The 24,928-nt window shown below is 40.7% G+C and overlaps 1 protein-coding gene across 1 annotated transcript in view; it reads left to right on the top strand.

Annotated features, from left to right (window-relative positions):
* TYMS (thymidylate synthetase) overlaps positions 1 to 24,928 on the top strand; it is a 111,164-nt gene that overhangs the window by 67,776 nt on the left and 18,460 nt on the right. The gene's annotated exons all lie outside the window — the stretch shown is intronic.

Genomic DNA, 24,928 nt, shown 5'->3' with positions numbered 1-24,928 from the left:
CCATTGCTGTTCCCACAGAGGCTGAGGAGTACAGGAAACTTCAGTGTGAGGAACGGTTTCATGCTATGCAGCAATGAGGTATGTTCAGTCATATTTTTCTGGAGAGACTGTATTTCAGAAAGGCTGACATTATACCCAGGAGGGTAAGGGTAAGCAGTAATCCTAGAGCTAAAAGAAGGGCATTACTTAGCTTGCATATGGGGCCAATTACAAATATGGTTGACACTGACTTGCAAATGTTTGGGAGCAAACTTTTTTGACTGGGGAGTGCTTTAACATTTTTGTGGGCAATATTGTTTGGGCAGCTTTATTAAGGGCACACATGGCTTAACTTTTGGGTCTCAGAACCCACATGGCTAGTTATAACCGCTCTGGTGCGGTTCTGTAAGGCTGTGTAGACATCGAGTGAGATGGGCGGGGCCTATTTTCGCGCCTCAGATGCGCAGTTAGTTTGATCAGCAAGCTCTAACTCCTGAGGGCCCTGGTGTATGGTTTGGGCCAAATCGAAGCTTTTACCCCACATTTTCGATCCCTGAGGGCAGGTAGGGCCACAGCAGGGCTGTGGCAAGGTGCGGAGAGGGTTTTTTTCCGGATCTGGGCCTATTTTCGATCCGGTTTGCAAATTAAGGGGTTAATTGTTAAAATATTTTGTTGTGCAATCTTAACTACCTATATTGTGTCTACATACAAAATTTTGAAAAATTTGGTGCATGTTTAGGCTGTTTTGCAGAACGTGTATGCTTTTATTTTCTCTTAAAGGCGCAGTAACGTTTTTTAAGATTGTTATTTTTTTCACTAAATAAAGTGTTTTCATGCTTGTTTGTAGTCATTACTAGCCTGCTCAACATGTCTGACATTGAGGAAAGTCAATGTTCAATATGTTTAGAAGCCTTTGTGGAACCTCCACTTAGAATGTGTCCCTCATGCACTGAAAGGTCAATAAATTGTAAAGACCATATTTTAGCTACTAAAAGTATGTCGCAGGATGATTCTCAGTCAGAAGAGAATCAGGTTTTGCCATCTAATTCTCCCCAAGTGTCTCAACCGTTAACTCCCGCACAAGCGACGCCAAGTACTTCTAGTGCGTCTAATTCTTTCACCCTGCAAGATATGGCCGCAGTTATGAATACTAACCTCACAGAGGTTTTATCTAAGCTGCCTGGGTTGCAGGGGAAGCGCAGTAGGTCTGGTGTGAGAACAAACGCTGAGCCCTCTGACGCTTTATTAGCCATATCCGATGTACCCTCACAATGTTCTGAAGTGAGGGATTTGCTGTCTGAGGGAGAGATTTCTGATTCAGGAAATATGTTCCCTCAGACAGATTCAGATATGACGGCTTTTAAATTTAAATTAGAACACCTCCGCTTATTGCTCAGGGAGGTTTTAGCGACTCTGGATGATTGTGACCCTATTGTAGTTCCAGAGAAATTGTGTAACATGGACAGATTCCTAGAGGTTCCTGCCTACACTGATGTTTTTCCGGTCCCTAAGAGGATTTTGGAAATTGTTACTAAGGAGTGGGATAGACCAGGTATTCCGTTCGCTCCCCCTCCTACTTTTAAGAAAATGTTTCCCATATCAGACGCCGTGCGGGACTCGTGGCAGAGGGTCCCTAAGGTGGAGGGAGCTATTTCTACACTGGCTAAGCGTACAACTATACCTATTGAGGACAGTTGTGCTTTCAAAGACCCTATGGATAAAAAATTAGAGGGTCTCCTGAAGAAAATATTAGTTCATCAAGGTTTTCTTCTCCAACCTATAGCGTGCATTGTTCCCGTAATACTGCAGCGTCCTTTTGGTTCGAGACTCTGGAAGAGGCTCTTCATTTTGAGACCCCATTAGATGATATTCTGGATAGAATTAGGGCTCTCAAGCTAGCTAATTCTTTCATTAAAGATGCCGCTTTTCAACTGGCTAAATTAGCGGCGAAGAATTCAGGTTTTGCCATTTTAGAGCGTTATGGCTTAAGTCCTGGTCTGCTGATGTGTCATCAAAGGCTAAGCTTTTAGCCATCCCTTTCAAGGGTAAGACCCTATTCAGGCCTGAACTGAAAGAGATCATTTCAGACATCACTGGAGGGAAAGGCCATGCCCTTCCTCAGGATAAGACAAATAAGATGAGGACCAAACAAAATAATTTTCGTTCCTTTCGAAACTTCAAAGGTGGTCCCTCTACCTCTTCCCCTGCCGCAACACAAGAGGGGAATTTTGCTCAATCCAAGTCAGTCTGGAGACCTAACCAGACTTGGAACAAGGGTAAACAGGCCAAGAACCCTGCTGCTGCCACCAAGACAGCATGAAGGGGTAGCCCCCGATCCGGGACCGGATCTAGTAGGGGGCAGACTTTCTCTCTTCGCTCAGGCTTGGGCAAGAGACGTTCAGGACTCCTGGGCTTTAGAAATCGTAACCCAGGGGTATCTTCTAAATTTCAAGGATTCTCCCCCAAGGGGGAGATTCCATCTTTCTCAATTGTCTGTAAACCAGAGAGGCGTTCTTACGCTGTGTAGAAGACCTATATACCATGGGAGTGATCTGCCCTGTTCCGAAAACAGAACAGGGGCAAGGGTTCTACTCCAATCTGTTTGTGGTTCCCAAAAAAAAAGGGAACCTTCAGACCAATTTTGGATCTCAAGATCCTAAACAAATTCCTCAGAGTCCCATCCTTCAAGATGGAGACCATTCGGACTATTTTGCCGATGATCCAGGAGGGTCAATATATGACCACCGTGGACTTAAAGGATGCGTATCTACACATTCCTATCCACAAAGATCATTACCAGTTTGTGGCTCCCAGAATGTTTACAAAGGTGCTAGGGTCCCTTCTGGTGGTTCTAAGGCCGCGGGGCATAGCTGTGGCGCCTTATCTGGACGATATCTTAATCCAGGCGTCGACTTGCCAAGTCTCACACGGACATCGTGTTGGCTTTTCTAAGATCTCACGGGTGGAAGGTGAACGTAAAAAAAGAGTTCACTTATCCCTCTCACAAGAGTTCCATTCCTGGGAACTCTGATAGATTCGGTGGACATGAAAATTTTTCTGACGGAGGTCAGGAAATAAATTTTTTTATCCATCTGCTGAGCTCTTCATTCCATTCCTCGGCCGTCAGTGGCTCAGTGTATGGAGGTAATCGGCTTAATGGTAGCGGCAATGGACATAGTTCCGTTTGCTCGCTTACATCTCAGACCACTGCAACTATGCATGCTCAAACCGTGGAATGGGGATTATGCAGATTTATCTCCTCAGATAAATCTGGACCAAGAGACCAGAGACTCTCTTCTTTGGTGGTTGTCACAGGATCATCTGTCCAAGGGAATGTGTTTCCGCAGGCCAGCGTGGGTCATAGTGACGACGGACGCCAGCCTATTGGGCTGGGGTGCAGTCTGGAATTCACTGAAAGTTCAGGGTTTGTGGACTCAGGAGGAGGCTCTCCTCCCGATAAATATTCTAGAACTGAGAGCGATATTCAACGCACTTCAGGCGTGGCATCAGCTGGCGTCAGCCATCTATCAGCAATCTATATCCCAATGGTGGAGAACTGGGAAGCGGATTTTCTAAGTCGTCAGACTTTTCATCCGGGGGAGTGGGAATTCCATCCGGAGGTGTTTGCACAATTGATTCAGCAATGGGGCACACAAGAATTGGATCTGATGGCGTCTCGTCAGAACGCCAAACTTCCTTGTTACGGGTTCAGGTCAAGGGATCCTCAGGCAGTACTGATAGATGCTCTAGCAGTACCCTGGTCGTTCAACCTGGCTTATGTGTTTCCACCATTTCCTTTCCTTCCTCGTTTGATTGCCAGAATCAAACAGGAGAGAGCTTCTGTGATTTTGATAGCACCTGCGTGGCCACCCAGGACTTGGTATGCAGACCTGGTGGACATGTCATCTCTTCCACCATGGACTCTGCCACTGAGACAGGACCTTCTGATTCAAGGTCCGTTCCAGCATCCAAATCTAGTTTCTCTGCGGCTGACTGCTTGGAGATTGAACGCTTGATCTTATCCAAGCGGGGGTTCTCGGAGTCGGTCATAGATACCTCGAAAGCCTGTCACCAGGAAAATTTATCATAAGATATGGCGTAAATATCTTTATTGGTGTGAATCCAAAGGCTACTCATGGAGTAAGATCAGGATTCCTAGGATTTTGTCCTTTCTCCAAGAAGGATTGGAGAAGGGGCTATCAGCTAATCAGGAAATTGTTGTTCCTTCTCTGTGTCCTAATCCTTCCTCTAAGAAGGAGCGTCTATTGCACATTTTGGACGTGGTTCGTGCTTTGAAGTTTTACTTGCAAGCGACCAAAGATTTCCGTCAAACATCTTCTTTGTTTGTTGTCTATTCTGGAAAACGTAGATGTCAAAAAGCTACGGCTACCTCTCTTGCCTTTTGACTGAAAAGCATCATCTGTTTGGCATACGAGACTGCTGGACAGCAGCCTCCTGAAAGAATTACAGCTCACTCTACTAGAGCGGTGGCTTCCACATGGGCTTTTAAAAATGATGCTTCTGTTGAACAGATTTGTAAGGCTGCGACTTGGTCTTCGCTTCATACCTTTTCCAAATGTTACAAATTTTATACCTTTTGCTTCTTCGGCTATTTTTGGGAGAAAAGTTCTTCAAGCAGTGGTGCCTTCTGTTTAACCATCTGTCTTGTCCCTCCCGTTCATCCGTGTCCTGTAGCTTTGGTATTGTTTCCCACAAGTAAAGGATGAATCTGTGGACTCGTCTTACCTTTATAGAAGAAAACTAAATTTATGCTTACCTGATAAATTGATTTCTTCTATGGTAAGACGAGTCCACGGCCCGCCCTGTCATTTTAAGACAGATTATATTTTTTTGATTTAAACTTCAGTCACCTCTGCACCTTGTAGTTTTTCCTTTTTCTTCCTGTACCTTCGGTCGAATGACTGGGGGGTGGAGCTAAGGGAGGAGCTATATAGACAGCTCTGCTGTGGTGCTCTTTGCCACTTCCTGTTAGCAGGAGGACTATATCCCACAAGTAAAGGATGAATCCGTGGACTCGCCTTACCATAGAAGAAATCAATTTATCAGGTAAGCATAAATTTAGTTATTCCATAAAATGACAACCACTTCTCAAATTTATTAAAATACACCAAATATATTTGTCAGGATTTATATAACGGTTATAGGGATATGAAACCCATTATTTGAATGGTGGGATTTAGTGGCTAAGGATTTGTTTAGAACCACCAGACCCCATCAACATAGCCAGAAACGTGGAGTATTTTCTGTAGTCATCTGACAACTGAACAGATGCAGGACCACTCGTTTAAAATAGAAAGATTTTCTATTTTCTTCCATATGCTTATAGATAAGGTGATTGCTATTGTTGACTACATGATAGCAACCAAACATGTAGCTCCTCACTTAAAAAAGAAAACTTTCTGAGTAGTAACTTCCATCATTTTGGTTATTACATTTGTAAATGCCAGAGTCTCTAACCGGCCAGGGTACTGTAAATACCTTAATAGGTGATTATCACTTCTGTTTCAAACACCTACCTAGAAGGTTATGAAACTCTTTTTAGAAAAAAATATCTACAAGAAAAGAAATAGGGTACTTCAATTGGTTTTCTAGTATAGTAAGGGAACACAGTACTAGAGCTAATCGGCAATCTTTACATAGTTCATATACCACACTTTTAGCCCTTAAGCAAATGTTAGATTGTTAATTGCAATCCAAGCATGCGTTTAATTGCCATGCATGATTTACTAGGATTGTAACAGAATCTTATAAAATGTCTTTTTAAATGTTCTTTGTTCCACAGTCATAGCTTTCTGAGCTTAGCGTCTGAATATTATCCTATCACCCGCCTTCATATCATGCACTAGAGACACACACACACACACACACACACACACACACACACACACAAACACACATTCCTCCCAGGTGTTTTACATCCAAACAGGATTCCTGATTATTCATACCTGTATCATCAGTGCATTTTGTTTCCAAACAAATTATCCTCTATCCTGAGTTGTCATGAACAGCCCAGTAAGGCACATACCATTGTACAGACACACCACACTGGGAACCCAATGAAGGAGCTGGAGTGCAAAATAGCTGTGAGCTGGAAAAAAATAAATGGGAGCTCCCTAGAAAGATGATTACATCCTGGAAAGTAATATGAAGGTAAAGGCTTGTGTGTGATGAAACTACAGCCACTTTGGAAACAGCCAAAACATAAATTATGCTTACCAGATCATTTCCTTTCCTTCTGTACAGGGAGAGTCCACAGCTGCATTCCTTACTTGTGGGAAATACTGAATCTGGCCACCAGGAGGAGGCAAAGACACCCCAGCCAAAGGCTTAAATACCTCCCCCACTTCCCTCATCCCCCAGTCATTCTGCCGAGGGAACAAGGAACAATAGGAGAAATACCAGGGTGAAAAATGTGCTAGAAGAATAAATTAAAATGTAGGGCCCCCCATTGGAGAACACGGGCGGGAGCTGTGGACTCTCCCTGTACAGAAGGAAAGGAAATGATCTGGTAAGCATAATTTGTTTTCCTTCTTAATACAGGGAGAGTCCACAGCTGCATTTCTTACTTGTGGGAAATTTATACCCAAGCTCCAGAGGACACTGAATGCTAACAGGAGGGTAAAAAAGAGAGGCGGCCCCTAATCTGAGGGCACCACAGCCTGCAAAAACCTTTCTCCCGAAGGCTGCTTCAGTAGAAGCAAAAAACATCAAACTTGTAAAATTTGGAAAATATGGAAGGAGGACCAGGTAGCCGCCTTACAAATCTGATCCATAGAGACCTCATTTTTGAAGGCCCAAGAGGAAGCCACTGCTCTCGTAGAATGAGCCATAATCCTCTGAGGAGGCTCAAGACCCACTGACTCATGCTATGCGGATGATACTCCTCAACCAAAAAGATAAGAAAGTCGAAGAGGCCCTCTGACCCCTACGCTTCCCTGAATAGATAACAGAGAAGAAGTTTGTCTAAATACCTTTGTAGCCTGAAGATTGAACCTTAAAGGGACATTAAACCCAAAACATTTTTTTCATGATTCAGATAGGCCACAATTTTTAAAAAGTTTCCAATTTACTTCTATAATTTTTTTTTCATTCTCATGTTATTCTTTGTTTAAGAGATACCTAGGTAGGTAGCGTGCACATGCCTGAAGCACTACAGGACAGGAAATAGTGCTGCCATCTAGTGCCCCTGCTAATGTATAGCATTGTTACAAAACTGCTGCTATATAGTGCTGCAGACATGTGCGCACTCTTAAACTTCCATTTTTTTTTCTTTCATGATTTAGAAATGTGTTTTATGTCCCTTTTTAAGGCATAAACCACATCCAGATTATGCAGTAAACGTTCCTTCGATGAAGAAGGATTAGGCCATAAGGAAAGAACCACATTTTCTTGATTGATGTTGCGATTTGACACAACCTTAGGAAGAAATCCTAACTTAGTTCGTAGAACAGCCTTATCAGCATGGAACTCATGCATAGGCTCAAACGGAGCCTGTTGCAAACTTTAAGAACAAGATTTAAACTCCAAGGAGGAGCATTAGATCTCAACACCGGCCTGATCCTAGTCAGAATCTTAACAAGACTGTACATCCGGAAGCTCAGCGAGCCTCCTGTGCAGTAAAACAGACATGGCCAAAATCTGTCCCTTCAAGGAACTAGCTAAGAGGCCCTTCTCCAGTCCATCCTGGAGAAAAGAAAGAAAGAAAGAGAATCCTGGCAACCTTTACTTTGTGCCAGGACAAACAACGCTCTTTACACCAGAATAAGTAGGTCCTCCACACCTTATGATAGATGTGACGAGTAACTGGCTTACGCGCTTGAATGAGTATCAATAACACTCTCATAAAAACCCTCTCTTGACTAAGACTAAGCATTAAATCTCCACGCAGTCAGTCTTAGAGAATCTAGATCTTGATGAAGGGGCCTTGTTCCAGCAGATCCCTGCGACAAGGTAACCTCCAAGGAGGAGATTACATCCCCATTAGATCCGTGAACCATATTCTTCACGGCCACGATGGAGCAATCGGTATCACTGACGCCTGCTCCTGTATGATTCGAGCCACCACTCGAGAAAGGAGTGGAAATGGCAGGAAAAGAGAAATTAGATTGAACCTCTAAGGCACCGCTAATGCATCTATTAGCTCTGCCTGAGTATCCCTGGACCTCGACCCATATCTGGGTAGCTTGGTATTGAGAGGGGACGCCATGAGATCTATCTCTGGCGTTCCCCACCTGTTGCATATCTCCGCAAACACTTCAGGATGGAGAGCCCATTCCCCCGGATGAAAGGATTGTCTGCCGAGAAAAAACGCTTCCCAGATGTCCACACCTGGAATGTGGATCGCTGACAGCGAATAGTTGTGGGTCTCCGCCCACTCCAGAATCCAAGATACTTCCTCATTGCCAGGGAGCTTCTCGTTACCCCCCCTGATGGTTGATGTAAGCCACCGAGGTTATATTGTTTGATTGGAATCAAATAAATTCGGACGAACCCAGTAGGGGCCAAGCCTTCAGAGCATTGAATGTTGCCCGACGGTCTAGAATGTTAAACGGGAAGGAGCTCTCCTCCTGCGTCCACAGACCCTGCGCCTTCTTGGCGCCCCAAACAGCTCCCCATCCTGACAGACTTGCGTCTGTAGTCAGTCACCCAGGATGGTCTTAAAAAGGATGTCCCTCAGGACAAGTGATCTGGACAGAGCCACCAAGAGAGTGATTCTCTTGACCGGTTGTCCAGAGAAATCTGTTGAGACAGATCCAAATGACCTCCGTTCCATTGCCCCTCCATGCTGGACACCATTAGACCAATCGCTCCATACACTGAGTCACAGATGGCCTTAAGGAAGTCTGGAGGGCAAGACATGTTGAAGCTAGCTCGCAACTTCTCTGGTCTGTTAGAAATATTCTCATGTCTATGGAGTCTATTATCGTGCCCAGGAATTCCACTCTGGTGCTTGGAATAAGAGAATATATAGAAGAGAGATTCCGAATGGTCTTCCGCCAGACGAAACAATGGTGCTTGTACCAGAATATCCTCCAAGTAGGGAGCTACTGCTACACCCCGGGTTCTGGCGACTGCTAGAAGAGCCCCTAGAACCTTCAAAAAAAATTCTTGGAGCAGTAGCTGGATCAAATGGAAGTGCAATGAACTGGAAGTGCTGGTCCAGGAACGCAAACCTGAGGAACTGGAAGTGTTCCCTGTGGATTAGAAGGTGAAGGCATGCCGACTTCATATCTATAGTGGTCATAAACTGCCCTTCCTGAATTAAGGGAAGGATCGACCTTATTGTCCCCATCTTGACGAGAGGACAATTAGAAATTTGTTTAAGCACTTTAGGTCCATAACTGGACAGAAAGTTCCCTCCTTCTTTGGGACCACGAAAATGTTTGAATAGTATCCTAAACTTCTCTGACTCCAAAGGAGGACAGATCCCTTACACACCCCAGAAAAGCTCCCCTCTTTCCTAGTCTTGAAGACAGATTGAGAGGATGAATCTGCCCCTGAGTGGATGAGATTTGAAGCTATCTTGTAACCCTGAGCTATGACCTCCAGTGCCCGAGGATCCTGTGCGTCCCTGAACCAAGCCTCTGAAAGAGCGAAGTCTGCCCCCTACACGATCCAAAATAGGACCGGGGGCTGTCCCTTCATGCGGACTTAGTCTTGGCGGGCTTCTTGCTCTACTCTGCTTGGATCTATTCCAGGAGTGAGCCGGCTTCCAAGAACGCTTGGTTTGCTCTGGCTTAGCGGAGGCCTCTGACACTGGGCTTTCATCAAAACTAAAGGAACGAAAATACGAACTTTGTCCCTTAGATTTGTTCTCCTCATCTTATGGTATGAAGGCACCCTTGGCCCCGGAAACCGAGGAGATAATCAAACAGACTATTTCCGTTAAAGGAGAGGGAAAGAGACTAGACTTAGAAGTTATATCTGTCAACCTCAACAGAAAACCTGAAGTCTTAGCCTTAGGCTAATTAATCTGTGTAATAACAGCACAGATAAAAGAATTAGTAACCCAGAAGGCCGTAATTCTTTCCTGAAAAATGTCGAGGGAACCCTCCACCTCGATCAATTTCAAGAAGGAGACACACTAAAAGGAAACCGCTGCAGCAACCAGCACCGCGAGTAAAAGAAAATATCCCCTAGGTTGAAACACCCTCTTTAACAGAGTTTCCATCCTCTATGAACGACAAACTATCCTCACACGGGCTAGTATTACGTGTGGCAAGCGTAAAAATAGCGCCAACCAAGTAGGGATAGGAAAAAGAAAACCCACCCTCAAAGAGCCCGGAACCGGGATCCTTAAAAGGCAGACGGGGAAGAGAAATCTAATCCTGTCCCACTCGTCCTTAATAATTGCAATCAAATTTAGGACCCAAAGGTTCGCCTGGCAGCTCGACCTTTGAAACCTCTAATGTAGTTTAAATCTCCTTTAGTAGAAAGCGTAAAAGTTCTGTCCTAAATCTAAAAACTGGATCCTCCACAGGCGGAGGATTAAAGGGAACAGGCTCCAACCCTGAAAGTTCATACTCTGATGGTTATTTGAGGATTAGGTTCTCTCTAAAACTTTAGATATATCCAAAAAATTACATGATGCCCCCTGGGCAGGAGTACAATATTTAACCTTGCGCTTAGCAGTGCAAAGGAAATCGCTGATAGCCGCAGACACCACCATATGAAACTGCGCAGTAATGTCTGGTGAATAAAGGTCTCCTCCAGATGGAGGATTAGCAGTGCAATAGGAAGCTGCATGTGTATAAAAAGATGCATGTAGGGTGAGTACCTCACTGGACAAGGACTCCTCAGAGGTGGGCGGCTCAGTGGTATCAAACATGTCAACCTTATTTGATATAATCCCCTTATCAAAAGGCATATGGAACATAATTTTGAGGGCGGATATTCCAGAGCTCCCTCACAATATAAACAGGCCTTACTCTTTGAAATAGAGGGAGAACCCTATAATGAATCGGAATCCTCCATAGTTAAAGTACGATATGCGGAGGACTACAGAAAAAAACTAACTATTTTAAATAAACAAAATTGCACCTTTATACCCAAATGGCTGGGGCACTCACCACCTCCTATGACCCAGACAGAACAGAGATAAAACTCCTCTCTGGTAGTAACTCGGTCAATGGAAGCCTCGACCATTCTGGTCACATGGTGCGCAATGCAGGACCGTCCCTGCTATGAGAAAAAGCATGCCAAGTTTTTAAGCTGCGCAACCTTTAAAGTGAAAGTGAAACCTGTATGTTCCATCTCAGCCTATGAGCCCATAAACATCTTACACATAAAGCAGCATAAAATCAAATAAAGCATATATGATTAAACACAATTGTTCATAATCCCCCCTCCAGAAGATATTAACCCTTGATTCCATATAGATAAAAGTAGCCACACTGTAACCCTGTCTTCTAGCGTTTGCAATATGTGTAAAAATTGAAACGATCTTACCGGAATCTATGCCGTGGAACAGAAACATGATCCTTCACGTTTGACAGATTGTAGCAGCGCTTCTGACATGGCCTTAAGTAAAGAAAAGCAGGCAGCGAAACTTGTCAACGCTGATTGCTTAGGAGCTGTTAATGAGTCTGAGTGGTTTCGCAGAAAGATTCTCCCTGCATCTCAAGACTCTAACTTTCATCAATGCTCTCACTAAGAGGCTGACAAGACTACTTAAAACTCCAGTCCCATCTCGAAGGGTACTACTCTGAAATCTTTTGAGACTTCTCTGCCAACCTCCTGTGATGAAAGGCAAAGAATGACTGGGGGATGAGGGAAGTGGGGGAGGTATTTAAGCCTTTTGGCTGGGGTGTCTTTGCCACCTCCTGGTGGCCGGGTTCAGTATTTCCCACAAGTAAGGAATGCAGCTGTGGACACTCTCTGCATTAAGAAGGAAATGCACTTATGATACAGGTATGAATAATCAGGAATCCAGTTTGGATGTAAAAGCACCTGGCTGTAATGTGTGTGTCTAGTGCATGATCTGAAGGGTGGTGGCAGGATAATATTCAGACACTAACCTCAGAAATTTATGGCTGTGGGAAAAAGTATATTTAAAGAGACCGCTTTACAAGATATATATTCTGTTACAATCCTAGTAAATCGTGCATAGCAATTAACCACAGTATGCTTGGATTGCAATTAACAACTTAACATTTACTCGAGAGTAGGGCTGCACGATAAATCGCATATGCGATTTAAATCCGCGATTTAAAAACTGCCAGAGTTCGCGTTTTCCTCAAATTAGGCTGTTTGCATTAAAGGGACAGTCAACCTTCACAACAATGTATTATCTATCGTTAGTTTTAGCTTTAATTAGTTTTCCTACCGGTTTCCCAGCACGCTGCCCACAACGGTCTCACTGATATTTTCAAATGAATCACGATGAAAAACGATGTCTTCCTTTTACAAATGGCCCCTGAACTCCTCCTACCGCCGTCTTCTTCATTCACAGGCCTCTTGTATTTATTTTTTTCAAATTTCGTGCCTGTGGACGTTGATGACGTCATTGCGTTGTCCCCTATTAACTGCGCATGCGCAAACCCCGCCGGAAGTGTTGGGGATGGTATTTAGGAAACAAACATTCTGCCTGTGCCCCTAAGAAATATAGATTTGCCTGTTCTGCAGTGTCATGAAAGGAAACATAAAATATGTAACTAAAAAAAAAAAGTCCGGAACTGTTTTGATCACATATTAGGAAAATTGAATGTGTGTTATACTAAATGAAATGGAATATTTAGCTAAAATTAGAACTCGTAAGAAAGAAAGGATCTAAAATCATTCTGTTTCTGACATATTGCATCATTTTATTTCATCTGTAAACATAGTAAACACAGAATTATTACAATATAGTTACTGCATGTAGAATGTGACCAAATAAAATATCTCAAGACAACACAAGCAAGCAAAACAGTAGGGCTGCAACTAACGATTATTTTCATAATCGATTAATCGGCCGATTATTTTTTCGATTAATCGACTAATCGGATAAAAAGAGAATCAATAATAGTTTTCTAAACTTCAGCCTAAAACTTTACATTAACACAACTGTTTCTTCAATTTTTAAGCAGCAGAGCACAGTTTTATAATTAAACAAAACAAAACCACAAACTGTTTGAAAAGAGGTAGAACTAGAAAGAGTTAGACTATCACTGTTAATAACATTCTGTTTTTCACTCTTTCAGAAACTTTGCATTGAAATGCAAAAATCTCAACATGTCCACATGCTTCTGGCTAAGGCTGGTTCTCCGTTTGCAGCTATATTTCCTGCAGCAGAGAAAAGGCTGTTGAGGTGTATAAGTAGGGTTTTGCCAATTTTACCAAAGTGGTATATTTATCTTTGTTAGCTCTTCACCAATGCTAAGTGTTTTCTACCTTGGCAAGAGGCCTCTCAATAAAGTAACCCTTGACTTCATTCTAACATAAAAATATCTTGAATATCTATATGCAATGGTAAATAACCAGCTATAAGGTTAGGGGAAATATCTAGTCCGCTCTAAAAATAACGAGTATATACTTATAAAGGTTGACTCTGGTACATATCACAATTTATTAAAAATATTAAAAAAACTATAAAAAACAAAATCAAAAGCGCTAAGGACTATATATCAATAACAGGACAAAGCCTTACACATTTATTTATACAGTACATATAATCAGCAATAGCAAGCAATCTGCTAATAATTGTGCAAACAGATAATAGTGCACATCAATTTAAATAACTTCCATCAATCTAGGGGCAAGGTGTAAAAAACAAGCTTGGCACTATATCATGAAAAGCATAGTTCCAAATCACCTGATTTAAAATAAACAATCCAAATGATGACTATTATATCTGGGTTGCACATAAGCCAGGGGTAGTTGTAAACGTATACTGTCCTGAAAAAGTGAAAAGTAGACGTCCTTTAGGCTAAGGACATAACCATAAAACACAATACCATATGCATGAGTTCATTGGAGTGAAGCAGCTGGTGTTGTGCACAGACCAACTAATTGCAAACCAACTAATCGATTAATCTATTATGAGATTCGTTGACAATTATTTCCATAATCGATTATTATCGATTATGACGATTAGTTGTTGCAGCTCTACAAAACAGTTATTTTTCTCTTCTAATTCTGTTATTCACAAATGAAATACCTTGTAGCACATACATACATGTTATATACTCCCACAAAACTATTATTAGTGGCTGTAGGGACACCAAAAAATGGTGGTTCTTGGCAGCGAAAAAAAACAAACAAAAAAACAAAGATTGCAGGGGTTACACACATACATATACACATGCAACAGTGCAATAATAAAATGCCCCAACACATTACAGCTTTATTTATTTTGCACAGATTTTCTCTTTGTTGCGCTCAGAGTGATCATTGGCTCTATCATAATAATGGCACCATTATTACTGTGTACTCATGGGTTAGCGCTGAAAAAAATTGTACTTTAGGATCACTTGATTCCTTCAATTGCACTGGAAACTCAACTGTGCTTTGGAGGTTCAACATAATTTACTGTGGGACAAGAGACCACCAGTTTCTTAACTGAAAAACCCCTTCCTGCCTCTCACAGGAAAACTTATTTGTCCCATGCATGAATTTAGTGAGGAAGTGAACAGATCTTCTCTCTCATGAGAAATACTTCAATACACACTAAACCAATTTTTTGTGAGCTTTCTGCAGTTTGCCAAATGTTGAGTGAAACCATCTGATAAGAAACAGAAGAAGATGCAAAATTTTGACTTGAAAACTATAAATGTGCTGTATTCTACACTCCAGCACTACCATCTGTTGTGAAACACCCAGTATGTTTAATTGTTCTGTGTTCTAACTGTAGTCTATGAATGAAGGCATCCTTGCTGTCCTACCATAAATGATGTCAGTGTATACATCACAGAGAGAGGAGATGGTCAGTTTTTTGGCAAAAGTGCTTCATGTCACACCCTAGTCTAAGAGGACGTTTTTAGCCGATACCATGTCTGAGTATCCCTTGACCCTGGTGTGTCCAGTGTGCAGTATGAGCTTAGTGACATATGAGAAGATAGTAACAAAGCATGCAGGAGTCCCCAGTCTCAAAATGCCAAATGTCCCAGGGGTTTCAGGAGATCCACCTGTGTACTCATAGAGCAGAACATTTACTGCCGCATAAACCCCAAAGCAAAAAACTCAGAGGGGAATGGAAGCAGCAAATAAACCTTTAGCACCAGAAATGCCCAGAATCTAACGCTGATAGCTCCAAGCGCAACTGAAACAATGTTCCCTAGGAACAAATGCGCTCTGTGTGCAGTGACATCACTAGCTCCTTAATGAGCATGCGCAAAGCTCCGGGAACGATTATTTGCGAGCTCAGGGACTATACAGGTTAGTCTTTTCAAAGTGAGACCTGAATGATTTCATAGGAGGAGGAGTTCAGGGGCCATTTTCAAACTGAGAACATCGTTGTTCTTTTGAAAATATCAGTGAGACCGTTGTGGGCAGCGTGCTGGGACACAGGTAGGAGACTTTATTAAGGACCAAACTAATGATATATAACAGATTGTTGTGAAGGTTGACTGTCCCTTTAATTTGTATGTGATTTCTTGCAAACCAGCTCCATCTAGTGGTTGCTTTTAGCAAACATTTGTAAAATGGCTGTTTTTACTTTTAGTTTCTGTTTGAGATCTATAGAAGTCTAAAAGCAGAGCCCATGCAGGAGAGTGAAGAGGAGGGAAAGCATAGCATTTCTGAAAGGAGCAGCCCCCCACCCCTAATGCTATATGCCTGTATTGGATTCCTGCACAGGAGCAGGGCTCATTATCAGTCAAGATAAAATGTTTTAAAATAAATAAATATATATATATATATATATATATATATATATATATATATATATATATATATATATATATATATATATATATATATATATATATATATATATATATATAGTGTGAAAATGTGTGTGTGTGTGTATGTGTATATATATATATATATATATATATATATATATATATATATATATAGTATTGATATATATATATATATATATATATATATATATATATATATATATATATATATATATATATATATATATATATATATATATATATATATATATATATATATATATATATAGTATTGATATATATATATATATATATATATATATATATATATATATATATATATATTCACACGGTTTTTATTTTTATGCTCCCAGAGTGTATTGGACATTGAGAAAAATGTACATTAAGATTCTGTAGTTTTGAATATTTTTTTTTTTATTGAAAAATGAAGGTGTTGCAGTCATTTTGAATAAAAAACGCAATTGTTTTTTTTTTTTTTTTTTTTTTTGCCCATATCGCCCAGCCCTACTCAAGGGCTATAAGTGTGGCATATTAACTGTGTAAAGATTGCCCACTAGCTTTAACTGTCTGACAGCTTCTGAATATCTAAACACTGCTTGTGAAACACACATGGAATTATAAATTTGACAGTACTGGGAACAAGAGGACCTGAGAATAACGGGGTTAATCATCCTAAGAATAAATAGCAGTAACGGTTTGTCTCTCTGAAGTATGATGGTGTACCCTGTAATATGAATATTTTTTTCTGAAGACAGTTAATATTTAGAGTGCTGACATTAGGTGTTCTTTTTCTAGTTATCCTGGGACAAGATTTAGAGGTGGTTGTCTTAATTCATCACCATAAAGTTTTTTGTTTTTTTTTTGTTTGTTTTTCATGAAGTGTAGAGGTAGAGTATACTTTTTAAATTGTAACAATTTTGTGTGATGCATTGCTTATTAATTTCTATTTTTGAACAAGAAAAAATATTTCTTTCTAATGACACGGTGAGTCAACGAACGGATCATCATTAATTACTGTTGGGAATATCACTCCTGGCCAGCAGGAGGAGGCAAAGAGCACCACAGCAAAGCTGTTAAGCATCACTTCCCTTCCCACAACCCCCAGTCAGTCTGTTTGCCTCTAGTGCAAAGAGGAGGTGAAGTAATTAGATGTCCTGATTAAGATTTTTCTATCAAGATTTTTTATTTTGAAGTCAGGGTAGGATTGCTCTGATCTTCCATCACAAATTGGGTATAGCTGTACTCCACATTACTCTCTTCAGTAGGGCAGTGGTGGCTTTAAAGCAGTTAGGACAATGCAGCAAAGCCCACTTTACAAGTTCCTAACATGTTGCTGCCCTGGTATAGAAAGCCTGAGTAAGTTTACTCTGTCTTTCTTTGTTTCACAGGTCTCTGAGGAGCGGCATCCTCAAGCCCGCTGAGCTGTAGTCCTGCCGGATGCAGATAAGTGCTTGGTCTTCTATGTTTGGGGGACATGCACTTTTGAAAGGGCTTTCTACTGCATTATTCTGGGACATATATATATCCTTAGGCAGGATATCATAGGCAGGAAGCAGGCCCTTATAGTGACTTGGGAGATGAGGGGTTAATATATATTTTTTTTTTTATATTTGAGCTCATCATTATTATTATGTGACTATGCTTAGATAGAATTGTTCCTTGGATAATTCTAATAACTGATTCAGCACGGAGCGCTTTTCAATGTCTGAACAGACTTCTAGTTTATACATCAGAGTCCTAGAGGTTCTGACAGTTCATTACGCTTTTAACGGCTTTCATAAGATCGGCACATCTATGTTTCTTTCATGTAATTGGCAAGAGTCCATGAGCTAGTGACATATGGGATATACAATCCTACCAGGAAGGGCAAAGTTTCCCAAACCTCAAAATGCCTATAAATACACCCCTCACCACACCCACAATTCAGTTTTACAAACTTTGCCTCCTATGGAGGTGGTGAAGTAAGTTTGTGCTAAGATTTCTACGTTGATATGCGCTTCTCAGCATTGTTGAAGCCCGATTCCTCTGAGTACAGCGAATGTCAGAGGGACGTAAAGGGAGTATCACTTATTTGAATACGATGATTTCCCTAACGGGGGTCTATTTCATAGGTTCTCTGTTATCGGTCGTAGAGATTCATCTCCTACCTCCCTTTTCAGATCGACGATATACTCTCAATTTACCATTACCTCTACTAATAACTGTTTTAGTACTGGTTTGGCTATCTGCTATATGTGGATGGGTGTCTTTTGGTAAGTATGTTTTCATTATTTAAGACACTCTCAGCTATGGTTTGGCACTTTATGCATTTATATAAAGTTCTAAATATATGTATTGTACTTATATTTGCCATGAGTCAGGTTCATGAATTTCCTTCTGCAGACTGTCAGTTGTTTCATATTTGGGGAATATAAACATTTTAAGAAATTTATTTCTTACCTGGGGTTTAGTCTTTTTTTCAATTAACTACTTCTTGCAATTGCGGGTATTAGGCCTGTGGGTGCGTCAAATGCTAAACTTGATTGCGTCATTCTTGGTGCGAAAATATTTTTGGCGCGAAAAAAATACGTTTATGACGCAACTTTGTCATTTCCGGCGTCATACGTGACGCCGAGACCTTTTACACGGCAGCGTCATTAGTGACGCGAGTGTTTAATTTCCGATTATTTTTGGCCCCAAAAAAAGTTTACGTTACGTTGTGCGTCATACTTGGCGCCAAACTTTTTCATTATTTCAATACCCCTTGTATGTTTGCCTCTTGATTTTTTTTTCTCTATCAGAGGCCTATGCTATTGCATTTTTTCCCATTCCTGAAACTGTCATATAAGGAAATAGATAATTTTGCTTTATATGTTGTTTTTTCTCTTACATTGTGCAAGATGTCCCAATCTGATCCTGTCTCAGAAGTTTCTGCTGGAACATTGCTGCCTGACATCGGTTCTACCAAAGCTAAGTGCATTTGTTGTAAAATTGTAGAAACGATTTCACCGAATGTCATTTGTAATAGTTGTCATGATAAACTTTTACATGCAGATAGTGTTTCCATCAGTGATAGTACATTGCCAGTTGCAGTTCCTTCAACTTCTAATGTGCATGACATTCCTGTAAATTTTAAAGAATTTTTTTCTGATTCTATTCTGAAGTCTTTGTCTGTTTTTTTTGTCTTTATTTTTTTTATTTTTATCTAGAGGTACTGACATGACATAAGAGTATAGGGAAGAAGCACTTTGGTTCCCTTTTTAGCGAGTGTTGCTGACAGTGTGAGACGCACAGTTAATTTTGGTTGCGCACTCTTTCTGTGGGCTAAGATTGCTCCTGCTCTCTTCTTCCCTGAATATGCTGGATAAGCGCCATTTGCTTCAGTACAGAGCGATGTTCTGAACATGGCTTGTGACACACCTTCTTTTGTTTCTCCGTTGCAACGGAACTGTGTGTCCATAGTGGTGTGTATGTGTCATACTACGGAGCTGAAAGTAGCTTCTATGTTCTGAGTGACACAATACTATATAACTGGGTGACAGTCAGAAGGCATTATAGATTTTGCAGATGTCATTCAATCTCTAATATTTTAAGCCTTGAATAGTGCTCTTTCATGTAGTTTTGGCCCCTTATGTTAGGGGTAATATTCTTTTAATTATAGGTTTGTTTTCCTTCAAACCTATCTTGGGGGCAGTTTTTCCATGCATTAATATATGTTTCTCCTGATGTGTCTCATACCCTCTCCTCGGCTATATAAATATAATAAATACCAGGTTGTGAGTGCCTCAGGATTATTATAGACTGTTATGTCCTGCAGCATTTTTTTCTTGTCATAATTGTGCTGCATGACCACTAGGTGAGCTCATGTCTCTTAGGATGATACTGTTTTTGAGTATGCAACAGTTTTTTCACCTTTATGTCCCAAGCCTTAATGACGTCACATGAAGTGCCCTGTGGTTCCTCTCAATCTCCAAGAGGAGTGTTTTGCATACAGAATTGAGCCCAGATATACTCTACGGGATCTGCGGCTTGGTCTGTTTTCCTTTTCTTAGGGAAAGTGCAAAGGAACATTTATAATTCAGAATTTGAAGGTTTCTGTTTCACATTTGGCTACACAGAGATCCATCTCCTAGGCGAGGATATTTCAGTAGTTTCTGAGGGTGAAATCTTAGACCTGGACGGTATAATACCTTCATCTGAGGTTGAAGTTGTATACTTCAGATTTAAGCCTGAACACCTTTGTGATGTTAAGAAAGGAAAAGCAGATACTATCACAGAACCTCCTTTAAGGGGAAATCGCTAGAGGAAATTTAATTTACCAGAGAAAAACTCCTATGAATAGTAAGGTTTCTGCTCCGCTTGCTACAATCATATTGCCTTCCTTAGTCTGCCAAGGAGGATAGTCGGTAGTATCTGAGGGTTAAATCTCGGTTCGGATAGCATCATTCCTTCATCTGGTGTTAAAGTAATTCTTTTCAGTTTCAAGCCTGAAGTCCTTTTTTCTTTAGGAAGGCTGGCTACTTGGTAAACCTCGACTCTCCTGTCGTTGTCCATCCTCCATTTTCTAGTGAAATTTATATTTAATAGGATTCATTGTAAAAATGTTCCTGTTCTCGACCATGTTAGGAAAACTTTCTCAGGTATGGGGTGCAAGGTAGCGTGACCGAGCGGTCTAAGGTGTTGGATTTAGGCTCCAGTCTCTTTGGAGGTGTAGGTTCAGATCCCACCGCTGCCAGAATCATTTAAAACGGGGATTGTTTTTCCCCTTCTCCTGCCTGTAATACGCTGTCTCCTTTAATATCATGGTGCTTATTAAGGGCCATTGATATTCTGGTCAAGAGAACTTCAATCCTTATATTAGGATAGATGTTACTTTATGAAACTTTTATGGATAAGTCCGGCATCCTTTTGGTGCGACGCCTTGTCTGATTCTATTTTGATGGACTCCATGAGGAGATCAATGTCAGGGGCTGTTAGGCCAATATTTTATTTTCTGTTGCTGCTTTTTCTTCCTTTGTTAAAGAAGACCATAGATAACTCATTTAGCATGAAGGTTTGTCCCAGAATCGGGTTTGGATCCTGGAAGGGGCAGTCTATCTCAGTTTTTTCGCTTGCCTGGATATGGTTTTCCTAGATCCCTAAGGGGCTGTAGATTTCGTATCTCAAGGTTCTGAATTGATATCAACTCCTTCCCAGGAGTAGATTCTTCTTCTCTAGTTTGTAGCCTAGATAAAGAGAGGTGTTCTTGAAATGTGTAAAGGAAATAAGGAATATCCCAAAGAGATTGCAATGTTAATATAAGTGATAATACACACCGTTCCAGTGTCCGGTTCTTATATAGGAGCACAGTCACCCCTGCAGCCCAAACTGCAGGGAGATGGGAGGGGTGAGGGTTTTTTCGCCCGGTGCTTGATAATCATTTGAGGGAAAGCGGAACAAGTGACTGGTAAAGCCAATATGGAATAAATGAAGAAATGGTCCCGCTGAATATAAAAGTTCAAATTTATTGTGCATCAAAAAATGTTAAAAACATCTGAAAGGACGGTCACAGATGCAAAGGACATCAGAAGGCGTAGCACCAATCGGCTGACATGTTTCGGCACTAAGCTGCATTGCCTAAGGTGCTACACCTAACACATTGTCTAAAAAGGTGAAAACTGTAATTTGATTGGATAATTGCTAAGTCGCACATCAGCCCTTAACAGCTAGTGTATGCAAATGTGTCAGTATAGTTACAAGTAAGAAACCAATATTAAATAAATGAAAATTATAAATATACACTCTAAATACAATATGGTACACTCTGCAGTAGAAAAAATGGGGTTTTATTTAGCAGCGCTAAAAAAAGCTAGGAAATGATTATACCAATCTAACTTATGTTTTATACAATCTTGTTTATTTAAAAATTCTTATAACACAAAAACTGTTGTTTTTATGTGTTATAAGAATTTTTAAATAAACAAGATTGTATAAAACATAAGTTAGATTGGTATCCTCATTTCCTAGCTTTTTTTTAGCGCTGCTAAATAAAACCCCATTTTTTCTTCTTATCCACCATTTAGTTCTCTTTGAGGGAAGAACTTTTTTAGCAGCAGGAATCCACCTTTAGGCGCTCCTATCACACTACACATAAACACTCTGCAGTAGAAACATGATCATACGGTCACTAACACATTATGGTCAAGCATCACCATATGGATAAGTAAAAAGATTGAGAACAGCAAAAAATTTATACATAAAATTTAAGTAACATATAGTGACTGAATATACCATATAGTAATGAATAAGGTAATAGTAGGCATCTATAATTTACACAAATAGAGAATACGGCAAACATTTATTTATTGTATTATATATTAAATAGAGACATAGTAAAGTAATCATAAAGTTGGCAGTAACTGATAGAGCCCAAATACCTGTTGTGATGAGATGTGACACTAGATGCAATATAGAACACTATATAATAGCCAAGAACAAATATATAGATGGCTGAATATTCTATTCTAGTTCTAAAAAACAAAACTACAACAGCTATATAATTAGAGGGTATGCACATATGGTAAATGGATAAAATGAAAGAAAAAAACAAGCATGGAGAATTGGTTAATTCCAAAGATGACGTTTACAGAGTAATAGATCACTTCCAGAAATTGATGAGGTCATATTTAGAATTTAACCCTTGAGGTACTCCTGGTTCTCGGCTGGAAAATCCAGAAAACCTCACGTTTGGCTAACAGGGTATCAATGCCCCCTCCTCTCTTGGGTACCATAACTCTTTCAATAGCTACCCATCTGAAGGTATTGAGTTCACTATTATGTTGGGTAGTGAAATGTTGCACTAAAGGAGTAGTGGATTTCCCTCTAGATATAGTGGACATGTGCTCACGGATGCGTGAGTTGATGTCTCTATACGTGAGACCAACATATTGTATGTTATTGTATGCATGAAATGAGATAGATGACATATGTACAAGTACAGTTTAAACATGTTTTTATTGGATAAGTCTGTCCACTTACTGCTGATGAAAAAGTATCAGTAACCTGCACAAAATCACAGGGTTTTCCTTTCCTCGTGACCACACTTGAACATGCCAAGGTGCCTAAGCAAAGAGCTTTGTGATCTGGTGTACTGTCTGAGTTGAGTTGGAGAGAGTATAGATGCCAGAGTAGGACACTTCTTATAAGAACACAGTACCCCCTTTCGAACCAATTCAGTTAGCTTATCAGCAGCTAGAAGGGAAAATGTTTCCTAATTATGCCACAGATTTGGGAAAATTGGGCACTGCAAGTAGTGACAAAATAAACCCCCTTGAAAGTTCTGACATTATCTCTTGATTTGTCTTGTAAGAGGGTATCTCTTAAAACTAGGCCCACTTGTTTTTTGGCTTCCTGAATATGGCTGCGAACATAGTTCCTCTCTGTAAGCCTTATCTCCAGCAACGTGGCTGCCTGCACGTAATCCTGCTGTCTACTGCAGTTTCTTTTAAGCCGGGTAAATTGACCCTTGGCGACTGCATAAGAAATATTCTTAGGGTGACAGCTGGATGCATGCAGTCCACATTGCCAACCAAACATAGATCCAAGTAGTTGATACTAATCGGATCAAAAGTGAAACTGAGGTCCACATCATTGTGATTGACCCACTCCATGAAAGCGGCAATAGTCTGGAGGCCCCGACCAAATAAAAAGCAGGTCATCTATATACCGCTTAAAAAAAATAAACGTAAATGGGACCTAAAGGGATAACTTTCTCCAATCTGCCCAAATATAGATTGGCATATGAGGGGGCGAACTTCGCCCCCATGGCAGTACCACATCTCTGGAGATAGTATTTACCCTCGAAAGGAAAGCATCTGAATGATGTTTACTTGAAAATCAACAGTATAGTCAGTGTATCTGTTCAAGAAATACTCAACCGCTTTTATACCCTTTGAGTGGGGTAAGGAGGAGTACAGAGAAACTGCATCCACAGTGACCCAAGTGAAAGTGTCTTCCCATTTCATATTGTTAAGCAGATTCAAAATGTGTTTGGAATCCCTTGTATAAGAAGGCAACAAAATCACTATGGATTGAAGGATAGCATCAAGCCACTGGGAGAGTCTTTCCAGGAGTGTGAGTACACGCGAGTCTTGAAATGTGTTCAGAATCTTCCTCCCTAGGAAGAATTGTTCCAGTTCAGGAACAGGGTTTAACTTCCTTTTCCATTCTGTTTAGAATTTAGACTTGACATGTTTAAATAAGTTTCTCTGAGTACCGTCTTTCAAGATGGAGACTATTCGCTCCATTCTTCCTTGGTGCAGGAGGTTCCATTTATAACGGCCTTAGACCTAAGGATGCGTTCCCTCATTTTACCAATTAAAAGGATCATCTCAGATTTCTGAGTTTTGCCTCCGGCAAACTTCAGTTGTGGGCCATCATGGCTTTGCGATAGCTCCCAGAGTTTTTCCAAGGTTTCTGGGTTGCGATTCGGTTCTGGGATTTCAGTGGCGCCACTCCTGGACATCTTATGGGTCCAGGCGCCGTCCTTCACGCAAGATCTCATTGGAGGCTTTTGTTGTCTGTCTTCGTTCCACAAATGGAAGTGGAGCTGGAAAAGAGCTCCCTTGTCCCAGCTTCATGGGTTTTCTGCTTAGGAATTCTTTTTGATCCTTTTGAATGGAGTATTTTCTGTCGGAGGTCAGGAAGGCCTAGATCCTTCCTCCTTTTTCTTCTGTCCACGGTACAGCCTCAATGACTGTCTGATTCCGTTAGAGAGTTCAGCATTTCTGCATGCTCAGTCATTGGAATGGGGCTGTCGACAAGAGTCTTTTTCCAGTGGTGTTTTTTTACAAGAGCAATCGTAGGAAGGGAAGTGATACTTAACATCTCTGCTGTGGTGTTCTTTGCCTCCTCCTGCTGGCCGGGAGTTATATTCCCAACAGTAAATTAATGATGATCCGTGGACTCATCGTGTCAAGAAAGAAAGAAATTTATCAGGTAAGCATAAATTTCGTTTTTTGATTAAACCAAGAGTGCTGTGTTCCCCTTTTTATACTAGGAAACCAACTGAAGTATCCTATTTCTTTTTCTTGTAGATATTTTATCTAAAATTAGCTAGAAGTTTCTGC

The sequence above is a fragment of the Bombina bombina genome, chromosome 5 (assembly GCF_027579735.1).
Source record: "Bombina bombina isolate aBomBom1 chromosome 5, aBomBom1.pri, whole genome shotgun sequence".
Taxonomy (NCBI): Eukaryota; Metazoa; Chordata; class Amphibia; order Anura; family Bombinatoridae; genus Bombina; species Bombina bombina.
This window is presented reverse-complemented; position numbering and strand designations above follow the sequence as displayed.